Source organism: Quercus robur, chromosome 1, assembly GCF_932294415.1.
Source record: "Quercus robur chromosome 1, dhQueRobu3.1, whole genome shotgun sequence".
Lineage (NCBI taxonomy): Eukaryota > Viridiplantae > Streptophyta > Magnoliopsida > Fagales > Fagaceae > Quercus > Quercus robur.
The window spans coordinates 16,545,278-16,565,576 of record NC_065534.1 but is presented as its reverse complement, the minus strand read 5'-3'; the positions used below and the strand labels follow the sequence as shown (position 1 = coordinate 16,565,576).

Below are 20,299 nucleotides of genomic sequence, written 5' to 3'. Positions count from 1 at the left end.
CATAAAAGAACATATTAAATTCAACAATTAATTATTTACATAAACGAAAAACGACTAATTTAACAAATATGCATATTCCTTAAATTATTGAATTGTATATATACAAAAATTCATAAAAATAACAAACTTAAGGATTTTTTAAAATTATTAATAAATATATTTTATTTTGTACTTTTTTTAATCTTGGATTTAAAGAATTGCAAGAACTACTTCTTATTTATCATTTTTTCCATTATCATTGTTTTTCTTTTATATGCTTTGAACAGTCAAATACATTGATAATTTAGAAAATATTTTCTTTATGTTTTTCTTTAAAAAGTGTAAACATATGAAAATGATTTCATCTTAAAAGAACGGCTACCAAACTAGGATGATTGTACAACCACCTTGGAATATTTCCAAACAAGTAACTCTATTTAACATCTAGGGTTATCAATGAGGGGTTGTTTGATACAGTGAGTGAGATGGTTCCTTCAAAGTGATTGCCACTTAGCACTCCAACCATGGCATGTCAAAGTCCCCCTGAAGTATTTTTCTTACAATTACTATTTGATAGATTTAAATAGACCAATGAGTATGAGCTGTCATTTGTAGTCAAACTTTGTGCAATTGTCCCTAAGAGCATGTTATTGGAAATGTCCAATATTTCAAGAGACAAATTACCCAAAGTCCAATGGATGTTGCCTTCTAAAAAATTTGGGGACATGTTACAATGCTATAACACTAGAAAAAGATGCCCAATAAATATACCATTGGAAGAGAATGTGGGAGAAATAGTAAATTTATATAATAAAAAAAAATAAAAAGAAGAATACTCAAAAGAAAATATTTAATTGTAAACACCAAATTATCCAAGTCATGTGATGTAATAAAATAATATTATATCATTATATACTATATAATGTCATAGAACAACATCTATCAATCAAAGGAAAGAAAAAAAATATAACAAATTAAAGCACAACCAAATCGCATCAAAGGATAAATTTAAATTTTTATTAATGTTGTGTTCATTACTTATTAGGATCCATAATTTTTAGGCATTTCAAAAGAAAATAGAAAATCAACAAGATTGGATGGAGGGAATACTAAGCAACTTGAGAAAATACTTCCTTGTATTTAGGAAAAAGTGAAATTTTAAAATTTTGCATATAAACAAGGATCAAATTCCCCTAAAGGTCCTTTGTTTTCATTCCCAAAAAAAAAAAAAAAAAAAAAAAAAAAAAAAAAAAAAATCCTCTAAAGGTCTTAAAGCACTCTACCATGTAAAGTTCTCTAAAAAAGTAAAAACTTTTCCCAAACGTATAGTAAAGTTATGGTATGGATGGCTAACCTTAAGAAAATCAATACTATATAATATACCAAAATATAAGGTTAAAGGTTGTATTCTATTCCTACTTTCTATACCTTGTTATATATATGGCTTAAATTTTGAATTTTGATTTTAAGAATTAAAAAATTTTAAAAATTAGTTTAAAACTAACGACTAGCCCAACTAGTTAAGCATGGCATAGATCTATTAAGCCGAAAATCATTGATTTTTGTATCTTTGTGTCCCATTTCACTCGGGACCATACTCTCTCGTCCAGGGGGGAACAATCTGCAGTCAATTTTATTCTGTAAATGACTAAATGTCATACTATACACACCAAGTTCTCTTGCACAAGTTTCTTATTTTACAACGTGATGTATGATATAAAACGATGTTAAAGGCTCTCGAATTAATGTGAATGAGACATTTAACCTGTCGAGCAAATCAATCATATCATAACAATGAGATATACAACTGCTATAAGAATTTTTTGGCTGAGGCTTTTTTTCCCCCTTAATTAGTAAGTTCTATAAGAGTTAGGAATATGGATGATTTTTTGTTACCAAAAGCTGTGTAGCTCAATGACACTGTCTGATCTCGATTGCCAATATGAGAAGAACCGTGTTCAAATTTCTCTTCTCTATTTATTGTAATAATTAGTATCTTATTATACAGAAAAATATGATTATTTTTTTTTTCTTTTGTAACCATGAATTCAATTTTGTAGGGGTAAGTAATTAATTCAAATTGTTATTGGTCATTATGTGAGTGAGTTGGTGTCAGCTGAAGAGTTATATATAGGACCCTCGAAAAAATAGACTATGATTGCAAACGGTTCGAAGATGAAGAGGTCGAGTAAATCTAGCCAGAAAATTTAGCACCAACAAATGTTGTTGGGGCTGAGGTTAAATATAAGGGACAAACATATCAGAAGGTATGGTCAGAATTATCAGGCAGTGTTACTTATGCAAGCTAAAAAATCTTGAATATGAGAGCAAGTTAGGTAAATTTTAGAAAACAAGTTGTGCTACTCGCTTCCTTCCACCCATAGTCATTAATTTTGTACATGCATTGCACGATGTTTCACCCACCAATTAATGATACACTTCTGTTACTATTGTTGTTGCATTTTCTTGCTCGAAAATTATATCTTGTACCTGGCATATATGCCGGGTATCTCACACACAAGCGGGCCCCATATACTAGCTCTTGCTCTTGCTTGCTACTTTGATAAGTTGATATAGTACCTACTCTCTCTCAAAGTCACTCTCTCTCAAATTCACTCTCAAAAACAACAACCCAACAACTATGCAATTGCAACCTGCATTAAATTTATCCTCAATGCTTTCATGGGATTGTATTGTGCTGTGTGGCATGAGCCTCGAAAGTTGTCGGTTGGGCCATAACTTTCACAAGTGTCCCAAAGGGGGTGACATGTTAGATTTGTTTTTTTAAATCTTTGTCAGCCTGCATAGCTCAGCAATGAGCTCCATTCACCTTCCAAGTTCCACTATACTTTTGTTACATGTATCGCAAGCCGAAAAGGTTAAATTTTGTTACACCCTCACTGTTGCACATATTTCGTTTAAATTCTTTTAAAACATGAGCTTAAAATGTGTGTAACAATGAGTATATGATAATCATTGCTTAGCCGAAATCCCACTTGACAATAATAAAGTTATTAAGGTTGATTTTTACATACTATTCAACAATGGTACAAAATGCCAATAATCTTTTAGCTCAATTGATCAACACTTCCTAAAAACATCAAGGATCATGAGATAAACCGGTTAAGTTAATCCCCTGCAGAAAACTCATCAAAATTAATCATGTAATAAACTTCACTGGGGAAGTTGTTGGCACATTTTTAAATCATATTTATGTGTATTAAATAGGGACCCTTTCGTAGGGGTGGGTTTTGATGAGGAACCACAAGTATTTAATCGCTGACTTCATGCCATCCACTCCTTTGATAGAAAGCCTCTGCTTTCATAATTAAGATTAAAGACTTGGTGATGGTGTTTCGAAGTTTCCCAATTGGCCTGAAACTTTAATCTGAAGGACCCAACGGACATAAAGGGTGCAGCACATGAAAACAATGACCATTCTTGTATTAAAAAATTCCAGAAATTTTTTCAATATTTATTAATTACAATTTGCAACTTTTTCGTCGGTCATTTATGAGGCCAAATTTATCTCTCTGTTTTTTTAAGCAAGAAACATTTTCAATATTTAAAGTGACTCTAATTGGATGGTAGAACAATACTTGATATGTACATAAATATCCAAGAGATATTATGATCAAATCCGATTTAGGAGTATATATCCATATTATATTTAAATAACTGTTTTTTTTTCTTTAATCTAGATAAATAGAGTTTTGGTGTTCAGTTTTTTCTTTTTTTTCTTTTTGATAATTCAACTATTACAAGAAGTACGGGAGAAGAGATTTGAACATTGATTCTCTTCATAAAAAATGTCAACCATATAACTCCAATACCAAATAATGTCGTTAAGCTACAAGATCAACCAATGCCACCGAACTAAAATACTCTTGGGCAGATCTTTTGTGAACCTAGTTTCCTTTTTGAGAAAGTTTTGTGAACCTAGTTAATCACTAGTACACAACTCTCCCCAAAATCACAACTTTATATTGGTTGGAAAAAGACCAAACATAAAAGAGAAAACATAAGATATGGTACAAAACAAATATAGTGAAAGAGATTTGATTTGAAACATTTAAAATGCAATAACGTGAACTCACGGGGTTCATCACTACTTCCACATTCAAAAACAAAAAAAGGCACCCACCTCACTAACTCACCACCACCACACCCCCAAAGTAATATCAATTGGTAGCAATGAATTGTGTGAATTGAAAGATCTGCCTTCTTCAGCTACTCACGAGCCCAATTAAGGACCAACCCCCACCCACATATTTCACCTCACTCTCTTTCAATTCAAACTCTCCCTCCCATTCCTATATAAACCCTCCAAACCCCATAAGCTCTCACACTCACAAAAGCAACACTTAAACCCAAATGTCTACCTCATTTTATTACACATTGGTGTTGTGTCTTCTCCTCTTGTTGTCTTCTATAGACACAAACATGGCAGCAAGAAAAATCCCATCTAGTGCTCCTAGTACAATTGTGAGGCCATTAGTCTCTGAAGCTCAAGATTATGTGACCATGAAGCCTTTGTTTAAGCACAAACATCGGGTTTTTCGAGGGAAAGAAGTGAAGAATTGCTTGCCTAAAGGGTTTAGACATTCATCGGCTCCTAGCCGATTTGTGAACTACCACACACTTGGTGGCTCGTCTGCAGGGTGTTTTTCTAGAAAAAAACCTTGATGCATGGTATATGCATGGGAGTTTAAGAAATATGGAGGTGATGTTTGTATATGTTTTTTGGGTTTTCATGGGGCGGTTGAGTTATGTGCTTATTTAAATTTTTTATGTTTTCCATCATATTTTAAGAGAATTAATTATAAGAGGTCTTATAATTATAATTTTGGTGATGATGATTATATTCATGGTGTAGTTGTTCCTTTTCCTTCTTCTTCTTCTTCTCTATTTTGGGCTAGATGTTAAGAGATTAGCATGTGCAAATTCTAGTCGCCGAGTAATTCTTTCATTTCCATAGCCATGTGAATGTGATATACCAAGTGAAGGCTATAAGAGCAAGTAATTTATTGAGTGAATTGGGATAGGTGTTGGATTTAAATTTGACAAGAAAACGTAACATGAAAGTAGTTAGGCTTTTAAAAAAGAGCAATAGAAAACTCTCCAACCCTCATAATTCACAAATTCAATTCTTCTTTAAGATGGCTAACTATTACTAAAGTTTCATTTATTTAGGCGTAAAAATATGATTTTTCATGCTTTTAATTTCTGCTACCGCCATCACCTCCTTCCCACCTACAACAATGTGTTCTGATTCAATGTGAGTCTATCAGTTCAAAGTCGGGTAATAAATGAATTTGGCCTCTACATTCCAGACATTAAAAAACTTGTGATAATTTTGAGACGACGCACCAATGTTATCAATTCTTTTCCGTTGGATTGCCAAAATATTTCATAAGAAACACAATTTTTTTTCCCTAAATAAATAAAAATGTAAAATCTTAGCGAGATAAACCCTCCACGCATATACCTCACGTACCAAACACTAAATACACTGTCAATATATTCTATTAAAAAAGAAAATACACAGTCACTATACTCTTACCATTTTAATATATACATTAAAGTCTTCAACCAATATTCACGTTGCGACCTATGTAATGATTAGGACATTTTACAATTTCGTGCTTTCTTTTATAATATAAATAGTAAGATTTAATAGACATCTTTGTTAATGAAAATGGTGTGCTACATTTTTTAAATGTTGATGTTGACACATGAAAAAAAAAAATGTCTGTATATATGTGGACATAGCATAATTGTACATACAGATACATAAAATATATCAAGAAATTAAAGATATCTGCAAAACGGCGCACTAATATCTTCATGGAGTAGATGCATGCATTGGTAAATGCACTCTTCAGCTTTTAAATGCAAAGAGGTAAATGGTGCCTCAATACTTATTACAAATTTTCAAATTTATCGTACAAACAGAAACAGTTATGCATCATCACTACATTCACATGAATGAGACACAGAAATCAGCTACCAAACTCAGCCAGATATATGCATCGCACGTACAAGATAATCTTGATCATATATGATATGCTTAAGCCTGCAGATTTATGCTGGTTGGGGTGCATATAGACAATATTCGATTATGCTTTATAATAAGCAGTCATAAGTTAGGCTAGGTCCATCAAACCGGGGCCTACCTGAGGGAAAATTACCATGCCACATCAGAGTAACCTACCTAGAACTAGAAGTAGTTATAAAAATATACATGCATAAATTTGAACTTTGATTTCTTTAGTTTTTCAATTCTTCACTAAAGTTTGAGAAAGTCTATAAACACACAAAATTTGACACTTGCTGATGTGGCAGAGTGCTAGTGATAGGTAAAAAAGTGATGTCAGTGGTGAGCCTAAATGAGAACCAGTAAAAACTTACAAACTTAACTGGTGTGAAAAATGTTGTCAAATTTTTTGTGCATGTAACATTACTCTTAAATTTTCATCCATTAATAATGAAGTACGAGAACTAAAAACCTCATGTTTAAGTTTAAGTGTTTAACCTAGGCCTGGAAAGTACAAAAAGGAAAAAGCAGTGACTAACACGAAAGCTTACCCCCATTGACATTGTGATCCAAAGAGGCATACATTTTTTTTTTGATAAATTCTAGAGGGGATTTGAACCTAAAAATACCTGAAGATATCAGTTGAGTTACAAAACTCTTAACCCAAAAAGACATGCATTAAGTCTTTGATAACGTATAACTAAAGATTTGATAAATATAAAACCTAACCAGACAATTCATCTTCATATATTTTGAACCATGCACTAAGCGCTTGAGGGTTAAAGGAGGGAGGGGTGAAGTTGCTAGGTTTGCAGCATATTACTATATATTCACAGTGCAATGCGGCTGGTTTTGGGCCCTTTTTTGGCACTGCACCTATTGGGGCAATTTCCCCTATTGCTTGACCACACCTCACTTGTAGAGAGGTGGAAACCTATCTACACAAAGTGCAGTGTGATTAGTTTGATTATTCAACTAAAATTACTTTCTTTTCCTCCGTTTTCTCATGAAGCAAATACAATGCAGTCAATACTCCCAAACCACATCAGAATCATAAATAAATAATAATAAAAAAAACCCAAATATTCCACACGCGCACAAAAAAAAAAAAAAAAAAAAAAAAATGCAAGAAAGAAAACATACATATTCACAATATTTCTCTAATACCCACCACACTAAACACCTACAGTGGAGCCTTGTCATAGTCAGTCCGGGGTGCCGGCCAGTTTCTTCAGTGCATACAGGCCTACTAGAATATATGTATTCCTAAACATTTCAAAAAAATATAAAAAACTAAACAAAAAGAAATCATCTTCATCAGCCTAGCAGAAGTTACAAATGGATCAGATCCAATGTTGGCCCCAGTACGTGTCTCAGAGAACCTAAATTCACTTCCAAAACCCCTTGACTGCTGCAAGGTCTGAGCAAATACCTGGTATTTGCATATATCAGCATCACTAACACTCCTACGGGCAAACTTCATGGACTCCTCAAAATGAGCAGCCCTAATCTCTGTCACTTCATCGTTTTCATCCTTGTCTCTAGCCTCAGGATTCTCACTTCTCCTCCTCTCCTTCTTAATATCCTGCAATAATAACAAATTCCAAACTTACAGTCAATGTATTTTCAACGGGGACAAATATTAAGATCTACTCCATTTCAAGCAAAGCATAGGGCTAAGGTATATGATAATATCATTGCAATTTCAGTCCCATAATGCAAAGGAGCTATCTTGGTTAATAATTGGGTCCACTTTGTTTGAACAGATTAGTTTTTAAAGAAAGCATTGCTTCAGTCTATTTTAGCCTATTGCAACCCTTACCCTTTTTCCCCAACAAATAAAGGAACCAAAAGAAAAACACCCAAAACAAAGGAAAAAAGGAGGGCTAAAACCTCAGGCCTATACCAGGATGGGCGGAGATATACCACATAGCAATGAACACCAATGGTGCTCGTTTGTTTATTCCCAAGGAATTAGGACAACCACAATTCTAAATGCATTCCTAAAGAGGCATAGAAGCAGAACTTTAAGGACAAGGTGAAAGAACAAAGACAGAGGATGGTAATAAAGCATTAAAAAGACAAAAACAAGATGAGTGAAAGTATTGAGTCATCAAAATCTCTGCAAGCAGGGGAATGATTTTTCCAGGTACTCAAAACTCAAAAGTGATCATATAAAGTTAAATCAAGGGACGGAGAAGAGAATACCTTTTCTATGTCCTCTCTAATAGCATACTTGCATGCTCGCTGGCAAATCTCTGTGATGTCAGCTCCACTGAAGCCTTGAGTACATTTGGCCAGTGCTCTCAAATCAACATCTTTAGAGACAGGTGATTTTCTCAAGCAGGATTTAAAGATTTGATAACGTGACTCCTCTTCAGGGAGAGGAATATAAATCAATTGGTCAAGACGACCTGGCCTCAGAAGTGCTGGGTCAATTATATCAGGTCTGTTGGTAGCCCCAATTATGAACACAGTCTTTTTTGCAGATATGTCATCCATTTCAGTAAGAAGCTGGTTCAGAACCCGGTCAACAGCACCACCAGCATCCCCAACACTGCTTCCTCTCTGCAACAACAATTGGGGTATTACTTGTAAAATGAGAGACCAACAATAAACAGGATTTAATTACGTAAACCACACAATATAAAATATCAACAATTCAGCCCAATTCGAATCCAAAGTTTTAATCTTTCTCTGTAAACAATTTCACATGAATCCCTTGTAAGCTATACAATTCTAAGTTTTGAATGACAATTCACAATAAGACTAGGCCAGAGTTATACATTTTCTTTTTTATGCAAGAAGGAGATTTATACACTAAAAAAACTTAACCAACCTGGGTAGCAATTGAGTCAAGCTCATCAAAAAAAAGGACACATGGTGCAGATTGTCGAGCCTTGTAAAAAATTTCTCGAACATTGGCTTCACTCTCACCAAACCACATTGTAAGCAGTTCAGGGCCCTTGACACTGATGAAGTTTGCTTGAGATTCAGTTGCAATTGCCATGGCCAATAGAGTTTTCCCACATCCTGGGGGACCATAGAAAAGAACCCCTTTTGAGGGTGACATTCCGAACTTCTCAAACTTCTCTGGGTGCTCCACAGGATACTGTACAGTCTGAGGAAGAGAATGCAAAAGCAATGTCTCAGCTATAAGCTGGTTAAGAATTACAAGACAATAGAAATACACAGAAACCAATTTAGCAAAAATAATTACTTCTTGAAGTTCCCGCTTAACATTCTCAAGGCCTCCAATGTCTTCCCAGCTGACATTGGGCAATTCAACCACCTGTTCAGCAAAATCCAATCAATCAAAAAATGGATGAATATTAGATTAATATATCTGTAAAACATAATCATCTGCCACTTAATAAAAGATTTCACCGGGGGGGAAAATCACTGTTTCTCGTAAAGCAGATGGGTTGCTTTTTCCAAAAGCAGTCTGGAAGTGCTCATTGGTAACAGCTATGGAATCTGGTATCACAGCATCAATAGGTTCATCTTCCAAGTCAATTACATCCATTTTCTCTCTAATGTACTGCAGTGCAGCCTCAGTGCAGAGAGCAGCAAGATCGGCACCAACATACCCATGGGTATCTTTTGCAATTCTTTCCAAATCAACCTGGAGGAGGTAGAACATTTATTATCAGCGAAATGATAATAATAATAAATAAGAATCTAAAAACAGGAAGACGAGAGGAAAAAAAATTTTAAAAGAAAAAAATATTCAAGTAAATGCCAAGCTCATATATGCAGATTCTGCTCAATCGTATCCATAATTGGACCCAGATCCACCAGAATCTGCTCAAACCAATATATCTCACTTAATAACAAAGGTTAAAAAGGGGTGAGCTTACATCATCAGAGAGCTTCATGTTCTTGGTATGGATGTGAAGAACTTCAAGGCGCCCAACTTCATCCAGAACACCAATGTCTATTTCCCTATCAAAACGACCAAACCTTCTCAAAGCTGGGTCAATGCTGTTTGGACGATTTGTAGCCCCAATATAGATAACATGGGCCCTGGATTGAAGTCCATCCATAAGAGTCAAAAGCTGTGAAACGATCCTCCTTTCAACTTCACCATGTCTCTTCTCACGCTTAGGAGCAATGCAATCAATCTCATCAATGAAAATGATGGATGGACTATTCTTTTCAGCTTCTTCAAACGTCTTCCGGAGATTGCTTTCACTCTCCCCAACCAATTTGGACATAATCTCCAGCCCATTAATACAGAAAAAGAAAGCTCCAATTTCATTGGCCACGGCTCTAGCTATTAATTTCTTTCCAGAACCTGGGGGTCCATAAAGCAAAATTCCTTTAGGTGGTTTCACACCAATTGATTCAAAAAGCTGAGGGTGCCATAGAGGCAGCTCCACTAATTCATGAATCTGAGCCATCTGCTTCTGAACACCACCCACATCATCGTATCCAACTTCATCCAACTTATCCTCATCCTCCCTTCTGACAGGTTCCCCCTGCAAGAAGATTTCTGTGTCTGGGGCAACCACACAATACTCCCCTGGGTCAGTTTCAATAACCTTGAACTCTACACTTCTCATCCCTCCCCTGACAAGGAATAGGTCTCCCTTCCTTACAGGGCGATAAGCCTCCAAGAAATACGCTGCAAACCCATCATTGGCAACAAAAAAGAAAATTTAGAAACAGTATCATATAAGATCAAAAAAAGTATTAAATCAATGATTAAATATGAAATCTAACCGACCATAATATGAAATCTCAAGGATTAAATAACCTTGAACATATGCAAATGTCTTGTACATAGTTTTATGTCTTCTTTTTGCTGCTTGTATATATTTTCGTTGCCTACTTAATTTTTTTGATGGAGTAGTTTTTTTCTTGCCTATCAAAAAAGAAATATGAAAATGTAATACATTTAAAAGAAAAACGGGGGCATTATCAAAGTCATGGTTTTAAAAACCAGACCGGGGGCAAAACCGGATTTGCCTCCAGTTCCCGATTTTTCCCAGTTTTTGACCGGTTTTGGCCATTTTTACCGGACCGGACTGGTACCCAGTTCCCAGTTGAACTGGTCGGATGGCCGGTCCGGTACGGTTTTTTAAAACCATGATCAAAGTACTTTAAACTATTATGGTAGGTATTTCAGTTTTTCTATTGAAATCAGGTGATATACATGTAAGGATTGATCCAAGGTCCATTTGATATGAATTGCAACCAACATATGTTCATATAGGATTAGACTCACTATAGAATCAAGAGAAAATAAGTTGAAACACAAATTCTATGCTCCATGTTGAATACCTTAATCCAACTTTAAAATTTTCAGGAAATTCTAGAGGAAATTACCACCAAAAGAGCTTTTTTTTGGGGGGGTGGGGGGGGGAGGAGAGGAAGCAGGGGGGATGTTATTTGGTGTAACTAGAAGATAAAGAACTCTTCACCAATTAATACAGGATGTCAAACATGTGTAACATAGTTTAAATATAAATCCTCAACTAACTAACCACTTGTATAGGCCTTCTGGTCTTTCAAAATTAAAAACTCCTGATCACACAGCTAAAAATGCTTCCTCTCTTTTCTTTTTGTTTAACATCACAGACAAAAATATTTCTTGACTGTGGTGGGTCTTGAACCCATGAGCTTACCCTTCACCTCGCACTTACAAGGGGAAAAGGGTCATCTATGGCCTCATTGCTAGAAATATTAAATCAACATTCATTGATTTTGGAGCTCATTTACCAAAAATTAATTAAGCTGTATTAAAATTATATGTGTGTGTGTATGTATATATTTCTCTGAGAATGCCTCAAATGTTTTTTGAGTACCCGTATAGAGAGACGTAAATGGAGAGCATACAACCCTATTTTATAAAGCGATCATTCATGAAAAATACAGGAACAGTGTTATGCTCTGGCAGATATTGCAAAGCAGGGGAAGAAGTAAAAGCCACAAATGAAGGCAAAGCTCTCACATTCCCACAATCTATAAAGTATAAACATTTTAGTGGTGGATAATCTCTTCATTGGTGGGAGAGAGAGAGAGAGAGAGAGAGAGAGAGAGAGAGAGAGAGAGAAAGATTGAGAATGGGATAACCTGATTAAAATACATGTACATAAATTTACTAAAAATATGCGATATAACTTCATTACTACCAAATAAATCACAATAGTTACAAAAAAGTTAAAATCACTATGAAAGGGAAGACAGCAACAGAAAAAGACCAGTACACTTTTCTGTTTGAAATGGAGGACCCTAAGAAACACTGACAAACACATCAAATGAAGAAAAATTTGTCTGCAATGCAGGTTAGAAACTCACGTTTCAAGTATGCGTCAAACAGATTGCCAGTAACACCTTCTATAGTATCATCAACAGGCAGTATGTGGACACGCTTTCCAAACTTAACATCAGAGTCCCGGTGCACAGATACAACATCCCCAAGCTGAACCCTCAGATTTGATCTAACAACCCTGTTCATCCTAATCTTTGGCTCCTCACATGTTTCATCAGCAATAGCAATGCAGATCGTATCCTTTTGTTTCTTGCCCTGCCATCCAGTTCACCAAATAGAAATAAAACTGAGCACACTAAACGAAAAACATTGTAAAACATAGACTGCCAGTGACACAAGGAGCACCAAAATTGTCCAAGATTTTATTTTTCAATTTGCAATTAATTTTTTTTTTTTGGAATTTAAATTTTGAATTTGGTTTTAATGTTGGGGGGTTTTAAAGGGGTTTAATTAGATGTTTTCCATTGGTGTAATCCCTAAACCCTATTTAACTAGTACTGCTGTAATCGTGAAAAGCTGTATGATTTGGAATAAAAATTATTATGATGAGTTGAGAAAATATGTCTCCTCGTTTGTTCTCTCTGTTTGGTGGTCATGCCAAAAACCCTTAGGTGGTGATGCCTAAGGCTTGCAGGTAGATTCTAGGATTCGTTCTATTGTTCCTTTTGTTTCTCTTTTATCCTTATTTTCCTACATTGTTCAACATCAGCCAGGAGCTAAAAAATGAACCAAAAGATTCCCATTCTTTAGTTATCACAAACACCACATTATACATTTTAGAGAAACAGATACCCAAGCAGGCACAACAGAACGACCATAACAGTAACTAAAGTGCAAAACCCAAGTTTTACTGTTTTAGTCCACTGGAACTTGGAAGAGTAGTGCAGCAAACCCCTACTACTTGTTGTAAGTCCCTACTAATTTGTTGTAAATTCAAAAAAAACATGATCGTATTCCTATACAAAAAAAGGCAGAAAAAGAAAAATTCCCTACTGCCAAAAAGAAAAGAAAATTTTGAGAAGCAGAATTTTCTGTGCAAACTGGGATTCAACTTGGAGTTTCAATAATGTGGGAAAAACCCTTCCTCCTACTTTCATTTCTAGCAACCTAACAGTGAACCAGGAATCAGAGATGAATAATTCTGATTCCAGAACATTCAAACTAACAAAAACCATCTTATGGCATTCAAAGTCATTGTACTACCCAGAGACGGTTCATAATCATGAACTCCATTCTTTGGCCAAAAAATAAGGTATTGAAAGATTCCGAAACACTCAATCCCCTAAAAAAATTATAAGTTTTGAAATAAAAAATAAAAAGGTAAGCATAAGCCAAACCAGAACACAAACACTAACACACTCAGATAGTCAGCTCCTCAAAGCTCAACTTTACCACCAAACGTCCTTCACAAAACTCATTGAAACACAAAACAAAATCCAAACTTTTTCAAACCCAAACTAAAGGGCTTAACTATTAGTACACCAAACCCACAAAACAAAACTCTAAAGTTTCACACACAAAAACAAAAACCATAACACAACAACAATTCACATAAACAACACAAACCGAAACTTCAGAACCAAATTTTAAAAAGAAAAAAAAGACCACAAAATAAATAAATAAAATTTCCCGGGTCCGGCTCCCCTCCCATTCTCTCCCATTTTTATCTAGATAGAAGACACGTGGCAGAGAAGAAATCTAACGCTTAAAAATTTAGCCATATCAAATATAATTTTTAGCCAAATCAAATATAATTTCCCTTTCTCTCTCTCTCTCAACTCCTTCCAGCAAACTCCCTTTAGAAAAACCACTGGAATTGTTGACTGTGCCGTTGTGGGGTTGACGGGAAAACCAAATCTAGAAACTTCCCAAATTTTCTGGTTTGAGCTTTGAAACCCAATTCATTTTTCCATTCCTCGTCAAGTGTTGGAGCTCCTAAAAGAGTTCTTGCTGGAGATGGTTCTGGAGTGGCTGATAGTTCTGTAGGGATGTGTTTGAAGAAGGACAGTGAAACATTGGGTGTTAAATTGAAGAGCAAGAACACTGAAACATTGGGTTTCGAATACGTATTAATGATAATGACGATCACATTTAAGGAAAAGAAGATTAAGAAAAAAAAATGACACTGAAAGTGCTTTAAAATCAAATGGGTTTGCTGCAAAAGCTTCAAAAACTTGGTTTTTTGTGCTTAAAATCACAAAACCCATGTCTTAAAAATTCTTCGGAAACAATAAAGAAAGAGAAAAAAATAAATAAATAAAGATTGAAACTTTGAGGTGGGAATCAGCTTAAGATTGGTAAAAATCTAATGGGTTTGTTTCAAAAGCTTCGAAGATTTTTGTGGACACAACAAAGAAAGACTTTTCTCTTTCTTCTTTGTGCTTAAAATCAAATGGGCATATCGGAAAAGCTTTAAAGACTCTCTCTTTTGAGCTTAATATCACAAACCCATGTCTCAAACAATGGGAGAGAATGAGAATTCCATAAAATCTGTGATACCTTGATGAGAATCGTGTCGCCACGGAAAATCTGGATCTTTTCCATGGTGTTAGGGTGCAAAGCGACGACGGAGTTGTCGTCGTTGATCGCCAAGTCAACGACAAGCCGATTCGGCGACATTTTCCACTTCAGAATCGCCGTCGAGAAGTTCTTCTTCGCCGATTTCCTGAAAAATAAAGAATTGAACATTGAATTCGGGAAATTAGGGTTCGAAAAGAGTTGGTAATGAATTGAGGGGTGACGAGTTGACTCACGAGCCGGACGATTCGCCCTGGCGGCGCGCCATTGTGGTTGCGATCGGAAAAGTTTCGAAGCAAAACGAAGCGAATGCAGAGAGAGAGAGAGAGAGAGAGAGAGAAAGAGACGAAGGTAAAGCATTCGCATCCGGAGATGCAAATTGCATATAAAAGCATTTTCGATGAAACTGTAGCAAAGAAATCACCAAAAGCACACCCACGTCTGGTTATACAATTACTCTGCAAATTTTTTTATACATCGATACAGCATCGTCCATAAATACATGATAATAATACTCGTTCCGTCGTAGATTTGTTTGCTGCAAACTGTAGTCTGTTCTGTTGTTTTTCACCACATTAGCTCTCATCATTCTGCATTTTGGAGATTACTCTTTGTTCTACTTCTGGTCCTCGTAACACAACCACCCTTTCAAATCCGGTTGTTTTGGAGGGAAGGATTTCAGGCTGTCTTGTACCTAATATGGGAGGGAAGGATTACATTGATACAGGCCGGATTAAAGTCACTGCTGATATTGGATTTTTTTTTAAGCCTTCGGCCCATTTTTGCTAACATTTCCATTATGTAGCCCAAAAGTAAATATATAATGTTAAATAGCATATCGAGTTTTAGATACTCAAGATCGAAGAGATGACAAAGCTGATGTGGAAAAAAAAATTTCACGTGGAACTTAAGTCTTAGAAACTCGAGTCCCTCAAAGAAAACCAAGAGAAAATTTTTTTGACCTTAGCCTTATCAATAATTTCTTCTTCTCTCTTCTTCTCTTTGGCTTTCTCTCTAGATCAAGCCCAAATCGGGCCTCCAAGGTCGAAGCTCACTCATTGAGCTCGAGCACAAACACCATGAGCCACCATTGAGGTGGTTCCCTCAAGCTCTATCTCATTCCCTATCTCTCTTAGTCAAAACCCCATATCAAAGCCCATGAACTTTCCCCTCTTTCTCTTTGTTTGATTGAATACCCTATGGGACTCTAGGTAGTGCGCAGGTAGCAGATTTATGAAGAGGAGGTTGAGAGGTTCACAGATCGAGATAAGATGGCAGCGCATAAATTTGTTTTTTGTTAAGTTTGGGTTTGCAGGGAAGATGTAAATGAGTTAGTGTGTATGTGAAAATTTGAGTACCTGAAGGTGCATTTTTTGGCGAATTTGTATTTTGTGCTAGTGAATTTGAGTAAGGTCAAAGTTTCTCTCGGTTTTCTTTAAGAAAATTGAGTCTTAGAGACTCAAGTTTTACATGGATTTTTTGTCCACGTCAATTTTGTTACCTCTTAAAACTTGAGTCTTTAAGACTCGAAATGCTACTTAACTAATATATTTGTTTTGGGCTGCATAACAAAAATGGGCCAAAGGGCAAAAAATTCCCAACACTGATTTACTTAAACCTTTCTCTGCTTTTCAAACACAAAACATAAGGGGTAATTTGTAGAATAATAGGAGTTTGCCACACTATATAGTTAGTTAGCAAGAACTGGAAAGAAATGAGGAAAATAACATCTCGAACTTGTGAGGCTCGAGTTTGGTGGAAAAATCGAGCCTCAAAGACTTGAGTTCTGATTACTAAGATGGACAAGTTTTTGCCACATGGAACTCGAGTTCCAAAGAAGAAGACGAACGAAGATGACAATAAAGATGAAGAACCAGAAATGGGAAGAAAAAGCAGAATAAGGGAACCAAAATGGGAAGAAGAAGCAGAAGTACCAGATCCGAAAACCTCTCTAGAGAACACAGATCTGACGAAGAAGAATCATGGGCTGGAGAACGCATATTCGACGAAGAAGAATCACTGGCTAATCCGATGAAGAAGAATCATGAGTGAAGGAAAGAAGAACAGGGGAAGAAGAAGCGGCACAAAAAGTAAACGATGGAACTTGAGTCTTTAAAACTCGAGTTCCACGTGGATTTTTTTCCACATCAGCTTCCACCACTTGCAACTCGAGTTTTAAAAACTCGATTTCTATCTTGGAACTCGAGTTTTAGACACTTGAGATGCTAGCTTACTGAATATTTTTGCAAACTAGACTACTAACTAAAATATTATAAAAATAAAGCTAAATGCAAAAAAAAAAAAAAATCCAAAACATTATACCCCAGAGCTCAATCTCACTTTGACCATTTTAATACATACGCTCTAAAAAGCAATTCAACCAATATTCAAAATTCGACCTACGTAATGATTTTAGGACACTTAACGTTTTCAATTGCTTTCTTCTTATAATATGATAAGATTTAATTGACTACTTTGTTAATGACAATGATGTACTATTTAGCAGAAAAAAATAATAATAATGACAATGATGTGCTAGTGCTACTTTTTTTACTTTTTCTTTTTCTTTTGTTTTTTTTTTTTTTCTTCTTCTTTTTTGTTGATAGAAGTGCTACATCTTTTTAAAATGTTGATTTTGACCCTTGAAAAATGTCTGTTAGTTCTAGTTCTTTTAATATATGGACAATTTTTTTTTTTTTTTTTTTTTTTGGTTATATGCATACAAACATTATAGATAACTTCAACACGGCTAGATGCAAACAAAAATTATCCAGGAATTGATAAATGCACTCTTTAGCTTATTGTAAGTCCCACAAGAATGATGTGCTAGTGCTACTTTTTTTTCTTTTTCTTTTGTTTTTGTTTTTGTTTTTGTTTTTTTTTTTTTTTTGATAGAAGTGCTACATCTTTTTTAAATGTTGATTTTGACCCTTGAAAAATGTCTGTTAGTTCTAGTTCTTTTAATATATGGACAATTTTTTTTTTGGTTATATGCATACAAACATTATAGATAACTTCAACATGGATAGATGCAAACAAAAATTATCCAGGAATTGATAAATGCACTCTTTAGCTTATTGTAAGTCCCACAAGAGCTCACATAAAAATAAAATAAAAGAGTCCCACAAGAGCCGAAAGCACCTTTATTCATTACGCAATTTACGCCTTTTCAAAGTTATGCATCAATATCACTACATTCACATGATTGAGAGTTAAGACAAAAGATTATGCTACAGACACAAACTATTTTACAATAATTTTACGAAATCAACTACACTCAGCTGCATCACTCAAGATACTCTAATTATGCCTAAGCTAGATTTATGAGGTGCATTCCTAAAAAGCCTTAGGTGCAAAATGGTAATAAAGCATGGTTAAGACAGAAACAAGATGAGTGATTTTTTTTTCCCCTCTTGATCAGTAAGATGAGTGAAAGTATTGAGTCATCCAAATATGTGCATGCAGGTGAATGATTTTTCCAGGTACTCAAAAGCGATCGTGTAAAGTTAAGTCACTTCCAATCTAGTGAGATAAACCTTCACACTTATACCCCACATACCAAATACTAAATACACTATATAATATATATACTCTACCATTTCTATATATACATTCAAGTCTTCAACCAATATTCACACTTCGACCTATGTAATGATTAGGACTTTTATAATATAACTAGTCGCAGACCCGCACATTGCGCGAGATAATTTTTTTTTAGGGTGATCTTATTAAATATATTTGGGGTAATAAGTAATAACACTCTCCCATTATGTTTATATTAATAACAAAATATTTTAACTTTATTTAAGAATCTGTTTATAAATGTTTAACCATGATTAGTAAAGACATTACTCATAATTTTAGAATTAAAATACAAATTTATAAATAACAAAACATTTGAAATGACAAATCTCTCCATAACTCATTGGGAAAAGAAAAGGAAAAAAAAAAAGGAAAAGACATTACTTAATATTTTGAAATACGCTTTAATTTAAAATTTTAAAATAAGAGAATTTAATTTTAAAATTAAGGTTAATTTTGGAACCTACCTTAAGCACATGCAAGTTAGTACACAATATTTTAATATTAATTTAACAAAGTTTGGTCAAACAAATGTAAAGGGTGAAAATATTTTTTCCTTTCAAGTTTGAGGTAGAGTGTCATTTTTTCAAACCTCAAGAAAGGGGAATCTAATTACCTCTATATTATTATTATTGTTGTTGTTGTTGTTGCTGTTATTAATAATTGATTTTTCATTTTCTTCTAAGTTAATAAAAACCTTACATATACCTTTTTATTTATTTATAGAATATACATTTTTTCAACCTTTACATATCTTTTTTTTAATGTCAATCTTTACATATACCTTAAGTAAACTCTATATATTCCACTTCTTTAGATGTGCAAAATCATAGACTACTACTTCATAATGATAGTAGCTATTTAGTTTTATCACTTTTTTTTCATAATTTCATTTATAAATTTTTTTTACTATTATCATAATTTCATTTCTTATGTAATTTCTATTATTACATGAGAACATCTCCTTTTAGTTATGAATTAGAGTTTGATTAGTTTTAAGTTTAAATATATTGCTATGATTGTGTTTAATTATTGATTATTGATTCAATTTTTTAAGTGAATGTAACGGTTGATTTTATTGCACTGTAAAGTTTTTAATGTTCTTCATATTGGTCATATTTATTTTTTATTTTTACTTCTCCTTACAACCTCTTTGTTTTCCAATTAATAGTTACTAATTGACATTTGATTTTTTTTTCTTTACCATCTCTCTCTCTCTCTCTCTCCATAGGCAACCTATTGTTTTCCAAAACTTGATGATTATTTCATTGCATTAAATATGCATTGTAGTTTTTTTTTTTTTTTCCATTTAATTTTGCTACCCTTAAGTTAGTATATCCATAACTATTAGTTTCTTTATATTATATTTGGTTTGATATCCTCATTATTATTATTATTATTATTATTAATTTAGTGTTTCCCAATTGGCATTTGTTTTGTATTATATTTTTTCTTTGATGTACTGGGTTTGAGAATGAGTGTGTCCCTAGTATTACTCCACTTTATGAGGACACTTTTATTTATTGAATTTAAGTAAAATTTTAAAATTTTAATTTTTTTTAAATAAAAAAAGGAGAGAAATTAAAATATAAATAATTTAATGATATGGAAGATGTGGGGAGACAAATAGTGATATTAAGGTAGAAGGTAGTGGGGAGATGAAAAGATAAAGGTAAGGAAAAAGCTTGGACAAAGTGTAGATGAAAAAAAAAAAAAAAGAGTACAATTTTTTAAGGATAATTTTATTGATTTAAATTTAAATAAAATATTCCATGTTTAATTATTATTATTATTATTATTATTATTATTATTATTATTATTATTATATATATATATATATATAGATGTGATTGAATTTAACTGTTGAATAACATAAGATGAGAAGGAAAAAAAGTAAAAATAAAATA

The 20,299-nt window shown here is 34.0% G+C and overlaps 1 pseudogene; it reads right to left on the bottom strand.

The window, feature by feature from the left end:
* Positions 1–7,058: 7,058 nt before the first annotated feature.
* Positions 7,059–15,423, bottom strand: LOC126723350 (cell division cycle protein 48 homolog; annotated as a pseudogene).
* Between the last annotated feature and the right edge of the window lie 4,876 nt (positions 15,424–20,299).